Raw genomic sequence first — 14,456 nt, 5'->3', positions numbered from 1 at the left:
TCTCTATCTGTGTAGTCTAAGACCAACAACGTCGTTGTACCACCCAGCATGCCGCCGAGGCCTTGCTGAACTTTGGCCACTCTCCCGGGCGCCAGCCCCTACTTGCCTATGCCTCCCTTCCATTCCTTGTCTGGCCGCTGGCTAGGTACCGTCCGCCCCTGCACATCGCTGTCGGTGGCGGACACCACACCTGACAAGTGTTCGGCCAAATGCCATAGCAAATTTATTGATGTTTTTGTTGTTTAATTTGAAGCAAACACGATGGATTCGTCCGCGGAGTACTTCTACACCGAGTTCATTGATTCATCCTCGTCAGATGAGGAAAAATATGAGAAATGAAACGACCATGATGCAAGCGGTCATTAAAGATGCGAAACATGCGGATGAGCATGTTCTCAATTTCAAGGGATCAATCAAGGGACATCGAGTGTTGAATCAACATAGGGCACAGGGCCATATGATGTCGATGGAAGATTACTTTGTCCCTCATGCGTTATTCGAGTCCTTTCTCCGCCATTGATTCTGGGTGAGCTGAACTGTATTCGATCGCCTCTATAATGGTGGATGTACCTATGATGACTACTTCATCTTGGAGAAGGATGTCGTTGAAGACATTTGGTTCTCTGGTAACTAGAAGTACACAACTGCATTGAGGATGCTTGTCTATGGCACTGACAATGGGAGAATTGCCCATATGCTCTACAAGGGCAATATCAGAGCCCATTGCAAGAAGCCCACGAACATTCTTTAAGAAGTTGTATAACAAGACCTTTGAATTTGACACTCTCCATTGTCATCAATGTGCTACAACACTCTTCATTGTTTGTAAGGTTGTGTGCGGGAGAAACTTCTCCGTGCAACTATAACATCAACGGTCATGACTACAACATGTGCTATTGTCTTTGTGCTGGTATTCACCCTTCATGTGTGATCTTTGTCAAGACCATCTCTGATCCAAGGGGTGAGAAAAGATCTCACTTTTTCAAAAATTAGGAGTTAGAAAGGATGTCAAGATGGCATTTGGAGTGCTCCAAGCTCGTTTTCCAGTTGTTCAAGAATTTGCAAAAATATGGGATCCAAAGACGTTGTCGGTGGTGATGACAGTTTGTGTGATCACACGCAACATGATTGTGGAGGCTGAGAATGACAGAGTTCGCCATTGTCTGGAATTTGAGCGCATGGGTGATCCTATCCAACTTCCAGAGCAAAATTTGGCAACGTTTGAGGATTTTATCCAAATGCATCAACAGATTCGCCATCGAGTAACTCATGAGCAGCTTCTGAATGGTCTAGTTGAGCATTTGTGTGTGCTTCGAGGTGAGAACTTAAAAATGTGTCAGAATAAGTCGAATTTAAATTTGAACTATTTTATTAGAGAACTTCATGTTTGGATTGTAATATTTAGCCTTAGTTGTTTGCACAACATGATTATGGACGATGGATGGTATTTATCTTTAGTTAATTAAGTGATCTAGATATAGCAAAAAATCAATAACGAGCATTTGGTGCATAGGGTTGGATGGTCGCCCCCCAATGGCATGTCCATGCACGTTAGGAATGTCGATTTTGATGGACAATGTTGGAGATGCCCTTAGGATGCGTTTGGTAGCCTACATTCAACCCAAGCAGGCTCGTGCGATGCAAAAAGATACCATTTGGTTGCCTGGACTCCATCTGTTTTCTGGTCACACGAGGTCTAAAGCGCGCCCGGGCCAGGTTGAGGGGGAATGGCCCAATCGACCATTTTTTCCTAGCCAGGCTCTGGAGAGCCACATGTGGCTCTCGCCTGCACCCCTGAGGAAGCACACGACACAAATGGGGCATCTCTAATGCGCCTTAACTATCACGCCTCGCTCCCTAAGGCTAGTCATAGTGGGGAGTAACTTATACTAGTGTCATGCATATGACACTAGTCTAAGTTACTACCTTCATAGTGCAAAGTAACATAGTAGTATTGTCATAGATGACTTCATTTATTAGCTTGTAGACTCATCTTGTCTTGGGAAGCGCTATGTTACAGTAACATATTATGTTACCACTTCTCATTAACTACTTGCCACATAAGCAGGATTTTCTTGGAGCGCTATGTTACTAGCTAAGTTACTCCCACTATGACTAGCCTAACCATCGAAACCCCATTCGCTCCTTATTTTCACCGCGCTTCAATCTCATCGATAACTGCTCCACCACCATGCAGCCCTAATCCCATTCACCTCGGCACCGAGAACCACAAAAAATGGGTCAATGGCCTGGCGGAGGACGCCGTTGACCATGCTCGATTGCTGGCGACTATCCGGTCCATGCCCACCCTTTTATAGGAGGCCACGGTTTCCGACAATGGACCCTCTGTCGGCCTTCACTCTCGTGACTACCGTGATGATGGGTTGGATGGGTGATGCGGGTGCCGGAACTTCGGCCACGACTGGGGCGGTTGTTTTTAGTCCCATGCGAGAGTTTTCTACTCGCTCCAGCCGCTCCCTCTACCTCCAACGCAATAGTGGTGACAATGACTATGGCAATGGACGGGTCATCGGCTTAGGTTGCCGGCACATTCACCTTGGCCATACCATCGTTCCTGCCAGGGTTTGGTCTTGCGCAGTCTACTCCATCTCCACCTTCAGCATGGTATGCTCTACCTCCACCTCCGACGGCACCCCAGGCGAACCTGATAAGTAAATCTCATATCTGTAGATTCAAACTTTGGATAGTTAGGATTTTGTTGGGCAGTTGGTTCAATTCAAATTGATGCGATTCAGATCGAGTCTAGTCACGTCAAACATATTTGAAACATGCTATGTGCTTATAATGTGTATGTGTTGATGCTAAGTGTATGCTTACGAGGAATGCGTCCATGCTATGTATGATTACTAGGGCTTTTGAACCATGCTAGAAACATGTTGATGCTATGTGCAGGGTGATTACTAGGAATGCTAGCCTAGTGCTTGTTATATGCCATCGATAGAACATGCGTGATCAGAGTAGGAATGGCATGCTTGCTAAGTTTGCATGATTACTATGAATGATATGCTTGCTAAATGTGTTTGCTCACTGATCAAGGCAAATGCCATTGTTACGACCAGTGCACCCTTTGCTATGATCAGTGCACTCATCATATCAATGTGCATTGTTCAGATAAGTGCTTAGTTGTGCAGTGCAACAATGTTCCCCACCCTTTGTATTCTGAACGAACAAGGTGATTAAGACCGAGTGGGATCGAGTCGGTCATAGGGTCCTAGTCATGGAAGCGTGGAGGATGCCAAGAACTCTGTTCCCAAGAATTGGTGGCTAACAAAGACCAACTTGTTGGGAGGAGGCTAGGGAGGAGGTGGTGAAGCTGATGCCCAAGATTGTCTGCCCATCAAGGATCGGGCATGAGCCGACAAAACCAATGCCACACCGGTTCTGCATTCAGCTCTAGGACGCCGAGGATCAAGCCATGCTTGTCATCCCGGGGGATTTCAAGCCGATGATGCAAAGTTGGATATATGCCTGCCTTCGACGCACTATCAAGCTCTCTGCCAACAAGTCATGTGCCTACTTCGTGCAGGTCCATGACTTCAACGACGAGATCATGTTGGGGCGGGGCCGACGGTACTTCATCTGGAAGCACAAGATCAGGCCCGAAGACATTGTTGTCCTCAAGTTTCCCTCCAACTTTGGCCTGGAGTTCCAGATCTACCACGTCAAGACCTCCACCATCTATCACTACAGATGCATGAAGCTGATGTGTCAAGGGCCTTATGACCTAACCGAGGCCATCTGAAGTTCTGTGAAGGGTGTCTGGGTGTGTCTGAACTCTGAAGTAAGTAGTAGTTGTTAGTTTGATCGGTATGTTTGCTGAGAGCTATTCATATTTTGCTCAAGGAACACCCTGTTGATGTTGTGTAGTGGCATGAGATGCCCCTGTTGTCTAAAACCCCCTGGTAGGTTTGCGCATGGTATGCATTAATTATTGTGTTAATCTGCTATCACTAGTAGGAAACAAGGCATTACTCCAGGTTCCAGAGGCCCTTTAGTCCCGATTCTGGAACCGGGATAAAACAAATAGGACTAATGCCCCAAACCTTTAGTCTCGGTTGGCTTACGGACCGGGACTAAAGGGGCTCCACGTGGCCGCTATGGGGCGCCCAGGCAGGAGGACCTTGTTGGGGAACGTAGCAGAATTTTAAAATTTTCTACGCATCACCAAGATCAATCTATGGAGTCATCTAGCAACGAGGGAGAGAGGAGTGCATCTACATACCCTTGTAGATCACGAGCGGAAGCGTTCAAGAGAACGGGGTTGATGGAGTCGTACTCGACGTGATCCAAATCACCGAAGATCCTAGTGCCGAATGGACGGCACCTCCGCGTTCAACACACGTATGGAGCGAGGACGTCTCCCGCGCCTTGATCCAGCAAGGAGGAGGGAGAGGTTGAGGAAGAGGGCTCCAACAGCAGCACGACGGTGTGGTGGTGATGAAGCTGCAGTACTCCGGCAGGGCTTCGCCAAGCTCTTATGGTGGAGGAGAGGTGTTGGGGAGGGGAGGGGTTGCGCCTTGGATGTTGTCTGCAGCCCTCCCCTCACCCCTCTATTTATAGGGGAAAGGGGAAGGGGGCCGGCCCCCTCTAGATGAGATCTAGGGGGGGGGGCGGCCAAGGGGAGGGGGGCTTGCCCCCCAAGCAAGGGGGCGCCCCCCCTTAGGGTTTCCCCCAACCCTAGGCGCATGGGCCCTAGGGGGGTGTGGCGCCCCAGCCCACTTGGGCTGGTTCCCTTCTCCATACAGCCCATAAGGCCCTCCGGAAGAGGTGGACCCTCCCGGTGGACCCCCGGAACCCCTCCGGTGGCCCCGGTACAATACCGATATGCCCCCGAAACTTTCCGGCGACCATATGACAACTTCCCATATATAAATCTTTACCTCCGGACCATTCCGGAACTCCTCGTGACGTCCGGGGTCTCATCCGGGACTCCGAACAATATTCGATAATCACATACAAGTCTTCCTAACAACCCTAGCGTCACCGAACCTTAAGTGTGTAGACCTTACGGGTTCGGGAGACATGCAGACATGACCGAGACGACTCTCCGATCAATAACCAACAGCGGGATCTAGATACCCATGTTGGCTTCCACATGCTCCACGATTATCTCATCGGATGAACCACGATGTCGAGGATTCAATCAATCCGTATACAATTCCCTTTGTCAATCGGTACGTTACTTGTCCGAGACTCGATCGTCGGTATCCCAATACCTTGTTCAGTCTCGTTACCAGCAAGTCACTTTACTCGTACCGTAATGCATGATCCCGTGATCAACCACTTGATCACATTGAGCTCATTATGCTGATGCATTACCGAGTGGGCCCAGAGATACCTCTCCGTCATACGGAGTGACAAATCCCAGTCTCGATTCGTGCCAACCGAACAGACACTTTAGGAGATACCTGTAATGTACCTTTATAGTCACCCAGTTACGTTGTGACGTTTGGCACACCCAAGGCACTCCTACGGTATCCGGGAGTTGCACAATCTCATGGTCTAAGGAAATGATACTTGACATTCAGAAAAGCTACAACAAACGAACTACATGATCTTTGAGCTAAGCTTAGGATTGGGTCTTGTCCATCACATCATTCTCCTAATGATGTGATCCCGTTATCAATGGCATCTAATGTCCATAGTCAGGAAACCATGACTATCCTTTGATCAACGAGCTAGTTAACTAGAGGCTCACAAGGGACGTGTTGTGGTCTATGTATTCACACATGTATTACGATTTCTGGATAACACAACTATAGCATGAACAATAGACAATTATCATGAACAAAGAAATATAATAATAACCATTTTATTATTGCCTCTAGGGCATATTTCCAACAGTCTCCCACTTGCACTAGAGTCAATGTTCTAGTTACATTGTGATGAATCGAACACCCATGCAGTTCTGGTGTTGATCATGTTTTGCTCTAGGGAGAGGTTTAGTCAACGGATCTGCTACATTCAGGTCCGTATGTACTTTACAAATCTCTATGTCTCCATTTTGAACACTTTCATGAATGGAGTTGAAGCGACGCTTGATATGCCTGGTCTTCCTGTGAAACTTGGGCTCCTTGGCAAGGGCAATAGCTCCGATGTTGTCACAGAAGAGGGTCATGGGGCCCGACGCATTGGGTATGACTCCTAGGTCGGTAATGAACTCCTTCACCCAGACTGCTTCTTGTGCTGCCTCCGAGGCTGCCATGTACTCCGCTTCACATGTAGATCCCGCCACAACGCTTTGCTTGCAACTGCACCAGCTTACTGCCCCACCATTCAAAATATACACGTATCCGGTTTGTGACTTAGAGTCATCCAGATCTGTGTCGAAGCTAGCATCGACGTAACCCTTTACGACGAGCTCTTCGTCACCTCCATAAACGAGAAACATTTCCTTAGTCCTTTTCAGGTACTTCAGGATATTCTTGACCGCTGTCCAGTGTTCCATGCCGGGATTACTTTGGTACCTTCCTACCAAACTCACGGCAAGGTTTACATCAGGTCCGGTACACAACATAGCATACATGATAGACCCTATGGCCGAGGCATAGGGGACAACACTCATCTTTTCTCTATCTTCTGCCGTGGTCGGGCATTGAGCCGTGCTCAATCTCGTACCTTGCAATACAGGCAAGAACCCCTTCTTTGAGTGATCCATTTTGAACTTCTTCAATATCTTGTCAAGGTACGTACTCTGTGAAAGACCAATGAGGCGTCTTGATCTATCTCTATAGATCTTGATGCCTAATATATAAGCAGCTTCTCCAAGGTCCTTCATTGAAAAACACTTGTTCAAGTAGGCCTTTATGCTTTCCAAGAATTCTATATCATTTCCCATCAATAGTATGTCATCCACATACAATATGAGAAATGCTACAGAGCTCCCACTCACTTTCTTGTAAATGCAGACTTCTCCATAAGTCTGCATAAACCCAAACGCTTTGATCATCTCATCAAAACGAATGCTCCAACTCCGAGATGCTTGCACCAGCCCATAAATCGAGCGTTGGAGCTTGCACACCTTGTCAGCATTCTTAGGATCGACAAAACCTTCCGGCTGCATCATATACAATTCTTCCTTAAGGAAACCATTAAGGAATGCCGTTTTGACGTCCATTTGCCATATCTCATAATCATAGAATGCGGCAATTGCTAACATGATTTGAACGGACTTCAGCTTCTCTACGGGTGAGAAAGTCTCATCGTAGTCAACCCCTTGAACTTGTCGATAACCCTTAGCGACAAGCCGAGCTTTATAGATGGTCACATTACCATCCGCGTCTGTCTTCTTCTTAAAGATCCATTTATTTTCTATGGCTCGGCGATCAACGGGAAAGTCAGTCAAAGTCCATACTTCGTTTTCATACATGGATCCTATCTCGGATTTCATGGCTTCCAGCCATTTCTCGGAATCCGGGCCCGCCATCGCTTCTTCATAGTTCGAAGGTTCACCGTTGTCTAACAACATGATTTCCAAGACAGGGTTGCCGTACCACTCTGGTGCGGAATGTGTCCTTGTGGACCTACGAAGTTCAGTAGAAACTTGATCTGAAGTTTCATGATCATCATCATCAACTTCCTCTCTAGTCAGTGCAGGCACCTCAGGAACATTTTCTTGAGCTGCGCCACTTACCGGTTCAAGAGGTAATACTTCATCAAGTTCTACCTTCCTCCCACTTATTTCTTTCGAGAGAAACTCTTTCTCTAGAAAGGACCCATTCTTGGCAACAAAGATCTTGCCTTCGGATCTGAGGTAGAAGGTATACCCAACAGTTTCTTTAGGGTATCCTATGAAGACGCATTTTTCCGACTTGGGTTCGAGCTTTTCAGGTGAAGTTTCTTGACATAAGCATCGCATCCCCAAACGTTTAGAAACGACAGCTTATGTTTCTTCCCAAACCATAATTCATATGGTGTCGTCTCAACGGATTTCGACGGAGCCCTATTTAAAGTGAATGCGGCAGTCTCTAAAGCATAGCCCCAAAATGATAGCGGTAAATCGGTAAGAGACATCATAGATCGCACCATATCTAATAGAGTGCGATTACGATGTTCGGACACACCATTACGCTGAGGTGTTCCAGGCGGCGTGAGTTGTGAAACTATTCCACATTTTCTTAAGTGTGTGCCAAATTCGTGACTCAAGTATTCTCCCCCATGATCTGATCGCAAGAGCTTGATTTTCCTGTCACGTTGATTCTCAACCTCACTCTGAAATTCCTTGAACTTTTCAAAGGTCTCAGACTTGTGTTTCATTAAGAAGACATACCCATATCTACTCAAGTCATCAGTGAGGGTGAGAACATAACGATAGCCACCGCGAGCCTCAACACTCATTGGACCGCACACATCAGTATGTATGATTTCCAATAAGTTGGTTGCTCGCTCCATTGTTCCTGAGAACGGAGTCTTGGTCATCTTACCCATGAGGCATGGTTCACACGTGTCAAATGATTCGTAATCAAGAGACTCTAAAAGTCCATCTGCATGGAGCTTCTTCATGCATTTGACACCTATGTGACCAAGGCGGCAGTGCCACAAGTATGTGGAACTATCATTATCAACCTTACATCTTTTGGTATTCACACTATGAATATGTGTAGCATTACGCTCGAGATTCATTAAGAATAAACCATTCACCATCGGAGCATGACCATAAAATATATCTCTCATATAAATAGAACAACCATTATTCTCGGATTTAAATGAGTAGCCATCTCGTATTAAACGAGATCCTGATACAATGTTCATGCTCAAAGATGGCACTAAATAACAATTATTGAGGTTTAAAACTAATCCCGTAGGTAAATGTAGAGGTAGCGTGCCGACGGCGATCACATCGACCTTGGAACCATTCCCGACGCGCATCGTTACCTCGTCCTTCGCCAGTCTCCGTTTATTCCGCAACTCCTGCTTTGAGTTACAAATGTGAGCAACTACACCGGTATCAAATACCCAGGAGCTACTACGAGTACTGGTAAGGTACACATCAATTACATGTATATCACATATACCTTTCATGATGCCGGCCTTCTTGTCCGCTAAGTATTTGGGGCAGTTCCGCTTCCAGTGACCACTTCCCTTGTAATAAAAACACTCGGTCTCGGGCTTGGGTCCATTCTCTGGCTTCTTCCCGGCAGCTTGCTTACCGGGCGCGGCAACTCCCTTGCCGTCCTTCTTGAAGTTCTTCTTACCCTTGCCTTTCTTGAACTTAGTGGTTTTATTCACCATCAACACTTGATGTTCCTTTTTGACTTCTACCTCTGCTGATTTCAGCATTGCAAATACTTCAGGAATGGTCTTTTCCATCCCCTGCATATTGAAGTTCATCACAAAGCTCTTGTAGCTCGGTGGAAGCGACTGAAGGATTCTGTCAATGACCACGTCATCCGGGAGATTAACTCCCAGCTGAGTCAAGCGGTTATGCAACCCAGACATTTTGAGTATGTGCTCACTGACAGAACTATTTTCCTCCATCTTACAGCTGAAGAACTTGTCAGAGACTTCATATCTCTCGACCCGGGCATGAGCTTGAAAAACCATTTTCAGCTCTTCGAACATCTCATATGCTTCGTGTCTCTCAAAACGCTTTTGGAGCCCCGGTTCTAAGCTGTAAAGCATGCCGCACTGAACGAGGGAGTAATCATCAGCATGTGTCTGCCAAGCGTTCATAATGTCTTGGTTCTATGGGACGGGTGCGTCACCTAGCGGTGCTTCTAGGACATAATCTTTCTTGGCAGCTATGAGGATGATCCTCAGGTTCCGGACCCAGTCCGTATAGTTGCTGCCATCATCTTTCAGCTTGGTTTTCTCTAGGAACGCGTTAAAGTTGAGGACAACATGGGCCATTTGATCTACAAGACATATTGTAAAGATTTTAGACTAAGTTCATGATAATTAAGTTCATCTAATCAAATTATTAAATGAACTCCCACTCAGATAGACATCCCTCCAGTCATCTAAGTATAACATGATCCGAGTTAACTAGGCCGTGTCCGATCATCACGTGAGACGGACTAGTCAACATCGGTGAACATCTTCATGTTGATCGTATCTTCTATACGACTCATGCTCGACCTTTCGGTCTTCTGTGTTCCGAGGCCATGTCTGTACATGCTAGGCTCGTCAAGTCAACCTAAGTGTATTGCATGTGTAAATCTGTCTTACACCCATTGTATTCGAACGTTAGAATCTATCACACCCGATCATCACGTGGTGCTTCGAAACAACGAACCTTCGCAACGGTGCATAGTTAGGGGGAACACTTTCTTGAAATTATTATGAGGGATCATCTTATTTAAGCTACCGTCGTTCTAAGCAAATAAGATGTAAAACATGATAAACATCACATGCAATCAAATAGTGACATGATATGGCCAATATCATTTGCTCCTTTGATCTCCATCTTTGGGGCTCCATGATCATCGTTGTCACCGGCATGCCACCATGATCTCCATCATCGTGTCTTCTTGAAGTTGTCTCGTCATCCATTACTTCTACTACTATGGCTAACGCTTTAGCAATAAAGTAAAATAATTACATGACGTTTATGTTGACACGCAGGTCATAAATAAATAAAGACAACTCTTATGGCTCCTGCCGGTTGTCATACTCATCGACATGCAGGTCGTGATTCCTATTACAAGAACATGATCAATCTCATACATCACATATATCATTCATCATTCATCACAACCTTTGGCCATATCACATCACAAAACACTTGCTGCAAAAACAAGTTAGACGTCCTCTAATTGTTGTTGCAAGTTTTTACGTGGCTGCTATAGGTTTCTAGCAAGAACGTTTCTTACCTACGCCAAAACCACAACGTGAATTGCCAATTTATATTTACCCTTCATAAGGACCCTATTCATTGAATCCGATCTGACTAAAGTGGGAGAGACAGACACCCGCCAGCCACCTTATGCAACTAGTGCATGTCAGTCGGTGGAACCGGTCTCACGTAAGCGTACGTGTAAGGTTGGTCCGGGCCGCTTCATCCCACGATGCCGCCGAATCAAGATAAGACTAGTAACGGCAAGCAAATTTACAATATCGACGCCCACAACTTCTTTGTGTTCTACTCGTGCATAGTAACTACGCATAGACCTAGCTCATGATGCCACTGTTGGGGAACGTAGCAGAATTTTAAAATTTTCTACGCATCACCAAGATCAATCTATGGAGTCATCTAGCAACGAGGGAGAGAGGAGTGCATCTACATATCCTTGTAGATCATGAGTGGAAGCGTTCAAGAGAACAGGGTTGATGGACTCGTACTCGACGTGATCCAAATCACTGAAGATCCTAGTGCCGAACGGACGGCACCTCCGCGTTCAACACACGTACGGAGCGAGGACGTCTCCCGCGCCTTGATCCAGCAAGGAGGAGGGAGAGGTTGAGGAAGAGGGCTCCAACAGCAGCACGACGGTGTGGTGGTGATGAAGCTGCAGTACTCCGGCAGGGCTTCGCCAAGCTCTTATGGAGGAGGAGAGGTGTTGGGGAGGGGAGGGGCTGCGCCTTGGATTTTGTCTGCAGCCCTCCCCTCACCCCTCTATTTATAGGGGAAAGGGGAAGGGGGCCGGCCCCCTCTAGATGAGATCTAGAGGGGGGGGCGGCCAAGGGGAGGGGGGCTTGCCCCCCAAGCAAGGGGGCGCCCCCCTTAGGGTTTCCCCCAACCCTGGGCGCATGGGCCCTAGGGGGGTGTGGCGCCCCAGCCCACTTGGGCTGGTTCCCTTCTCCATACAGTCCATAAGGCCCTCCGGAAGAGGTGGACCCTCCCGGTGGACCCCCGGAACCCCTCCGGTGGCCCCGGTACAATACCGATATGCCCCTGAAACTTTTCGGTGACCATATGACAACTTACCATATATAAATCTTTACCTCCGGACCATTCCGGAACTCCTCGTGACGTCTGGGATCTCATCCGGGACTCCGAACAACATTCGGTAATCACATACAAATCTTCCTAACAACCCTAGCGTCACCGAACCTTAAGTGTGTAGACCCTACGGGTTCGGGAGACATGCAGACATGAATGAGATGACTCTCCGGTCAATAACCAACAACGGGATCTGGATACCCATGTTGGCTCCCACATGCTCCATGATGATCTCATCGGATGAACCACGATGTTGAGGATTCAATCAATCCATATACAATTCCCTTTGTCAATCGGTACGTTACTTGTCCGAGACTCGATCATCGGTATCCCAATACCTTGTTCAGTCTCGTTACCAGCAAGTCACTTTACTTGTACTGTAATGCATGATCCCGTGATCAACCACTTGATCACATTGAGCTCATTATGATGATGCATTACCGAGTGGGCCCAGAGATACCTCTCTGTCATATGGAGTGACAAATCCCAGTCTCGATTCGTGCCAACCCAACAGACACTTTCGGAGATACCTGTAATGTACCTTTATAGTCACCCAGTTACGTTGTGACGTTTGGCACACCCAAGGCACTCCTACGGTATCCGGGAGTTGCACAATCTCATGGTCTAAGGAAATGATACTTGACATTCAGAAAAGCTACAGCAAACGAACTACACGATCTTTGAGCTAAGCTTAGGATTGGGTCTTGTCCATCACATCATTCTCCTAATGATGTGATCCCGTTATCAATGACATCTAATGTCCATAGTCAGGAAACCATGACTATCCTTTGATCAACGAGCTAGTCAACTAGAGGCTCACTAGGGACGTGTTGTGGTCTATGTATTCACACATGTATTACGATTTCCGGATAACACAATTATAGCATGAATAATAGACAATTATCATGAACAAAGAAATATAATAATAACCATTTTATTATTGCCTCTAGGGCATATTTCCAACAGACCTTTGTTCCCGGTTGGTAACACCAACCGGGACTAAAGCACAACCACGCGTCAGCAGCTCGCAGACGCTGGGGTTTTGTTTTTTTTGAAGGGGGGGGGTTATTAGGGGTTTTGGATGGTTTAATTATGGGTTTCATATTGTGTTAGCTATAGCTACTACATATAGAGAGAAGTGACCTCTCTTTCTCTATGCTTGGTCGATGCTAGCTACTACATATAGAGAGAACTCGAGCTAGCTAGTAAGCAAATGAAGGAATCATTAATTACACAACATCGTGTTCATGAACATACATATATAGAGAGAAGAGTGACCTCTCTTTCTCCGTGCTTGGTCAAACAACAAGTTTTCATATATCTATCCAACGCTACTACATATATACAATATAGCATCACTGACATCATCAAGCGCCAAACTCCCATTGAACTTCCGTATGGTATTCTCCCTTCTCATTTATGACATGGTCAAGGAAGAATCCCGCCAATTCCTCTTGAATTCCTCATATGTGATCATGTGGTAGGAGTTCATCCCGCATCTACCAGATCTAATTTAAAGAAGGGTGTCAATACATATATATGAATGAGACTCAACACAATTGATGGTAATAAAATAAAATTGTGAATATTATAGTTTATGTACTTCAAATTGTTTGTCACAGTAGCCCTGCTCAGAGGTCGAGTGGTGAATGAACTTGCAAACATAGTATCCACATAAATTATTCCCGCCTTCCTGCCACAAGCACTTTACGAGAATAGAGTTCAATCAAACTGATAATCAAGCATGATAATGGTATTGATGAAACAAGAATCAATGAGAGATGCGCGGAACTAGCTAGTACTACTTACTCTGGGGTGTGTGAATCACAGCTCCTTCTGCAGACCCATAACCATTCCGGTGAACTCTTTCCAAACCCTGCCAGGCAAAGAAAATGATTACTTGATATCAGGAAATGAACGAAAGTTGCCGATATGGTGTGATAATGATTGAACTTACTTCTGGAGCATTGCAGTCATGTCCGCATACTCCCGGGGATCTTTATGTCTCGACTCTAAGACAATTACTACTCCCCCGTCAAGCTTAATATCTAGCAGAATAAAGTGGAACCTGCGCACACATAACTCATCAATTACATTACTATAACCTCGAGTAAGCGAAACCGAATATGCACAAGACAATAACACTCACTTGAAGTTGTAAGGAAAGAGTATTTTCCCTTTGTTTTGATGTCGAAGGAACGATTCTAGCAAGTTTTCCTTAGTAGCTTTGACTCTATTTTGAACCGACCATTCATTTACGTTATTTGGGCTAATGAATCCAAGGTCATAGATTTGTCCTTTTTTGCATTCGACGATCTTCAATCTACATAATATAGCGAGGATAATTATATATACATGCAATGAACGAGCTGAGCTACAGAGACTTAATTACAGAAGTAATACTTACAGATAGTAGCAAGTCATGAGTTGTTTGTCAAGGGCCTCTTGATTGAATAACTGAAATAACTCCACAAATTCAACATGCATCACGTCGACTCCAATGAAGTCATGTTCATCTTTAACTCTCACCATCAAACTATCCTTCCAAGACTTC

General features: G+C 45.9%; 1 pseudogene; it reads left to right on the top strand.

Annotated features, from left to right (window-relative positions):
- Nucleotides 1-3,763, top strand: part of LOC119317584 — an 11,559-nt pseudogene extending 7,796 nt beyond the window's left edge.
- The last annotated feature ends 10,693 nt before the right edge of the window (nucleotides 3,764-14,456 follow it).

The sequence above is a fragment of the Triticum dicoccoides genome, chromosome 6A, assembly GCF_002162155.2.
Source record: "Triticum dicoccoides isolate Atlit2015 ecotype Zavitan chromosome 6A, WEW_v2.0, whole genome shotgun sequence".
In the NCBI taxonomy this organism is placed as follows: Eukaryota; Viridiplantae; Streptophyta; class Magnoliopsida; order Poales; family Poaceae; genus Triticum; species Triticum dicoccoides.
Note: the sequence above shows the minus strand (reverse complement) of the source record. Positions and strands in the feature narration are given on the sequence as shown.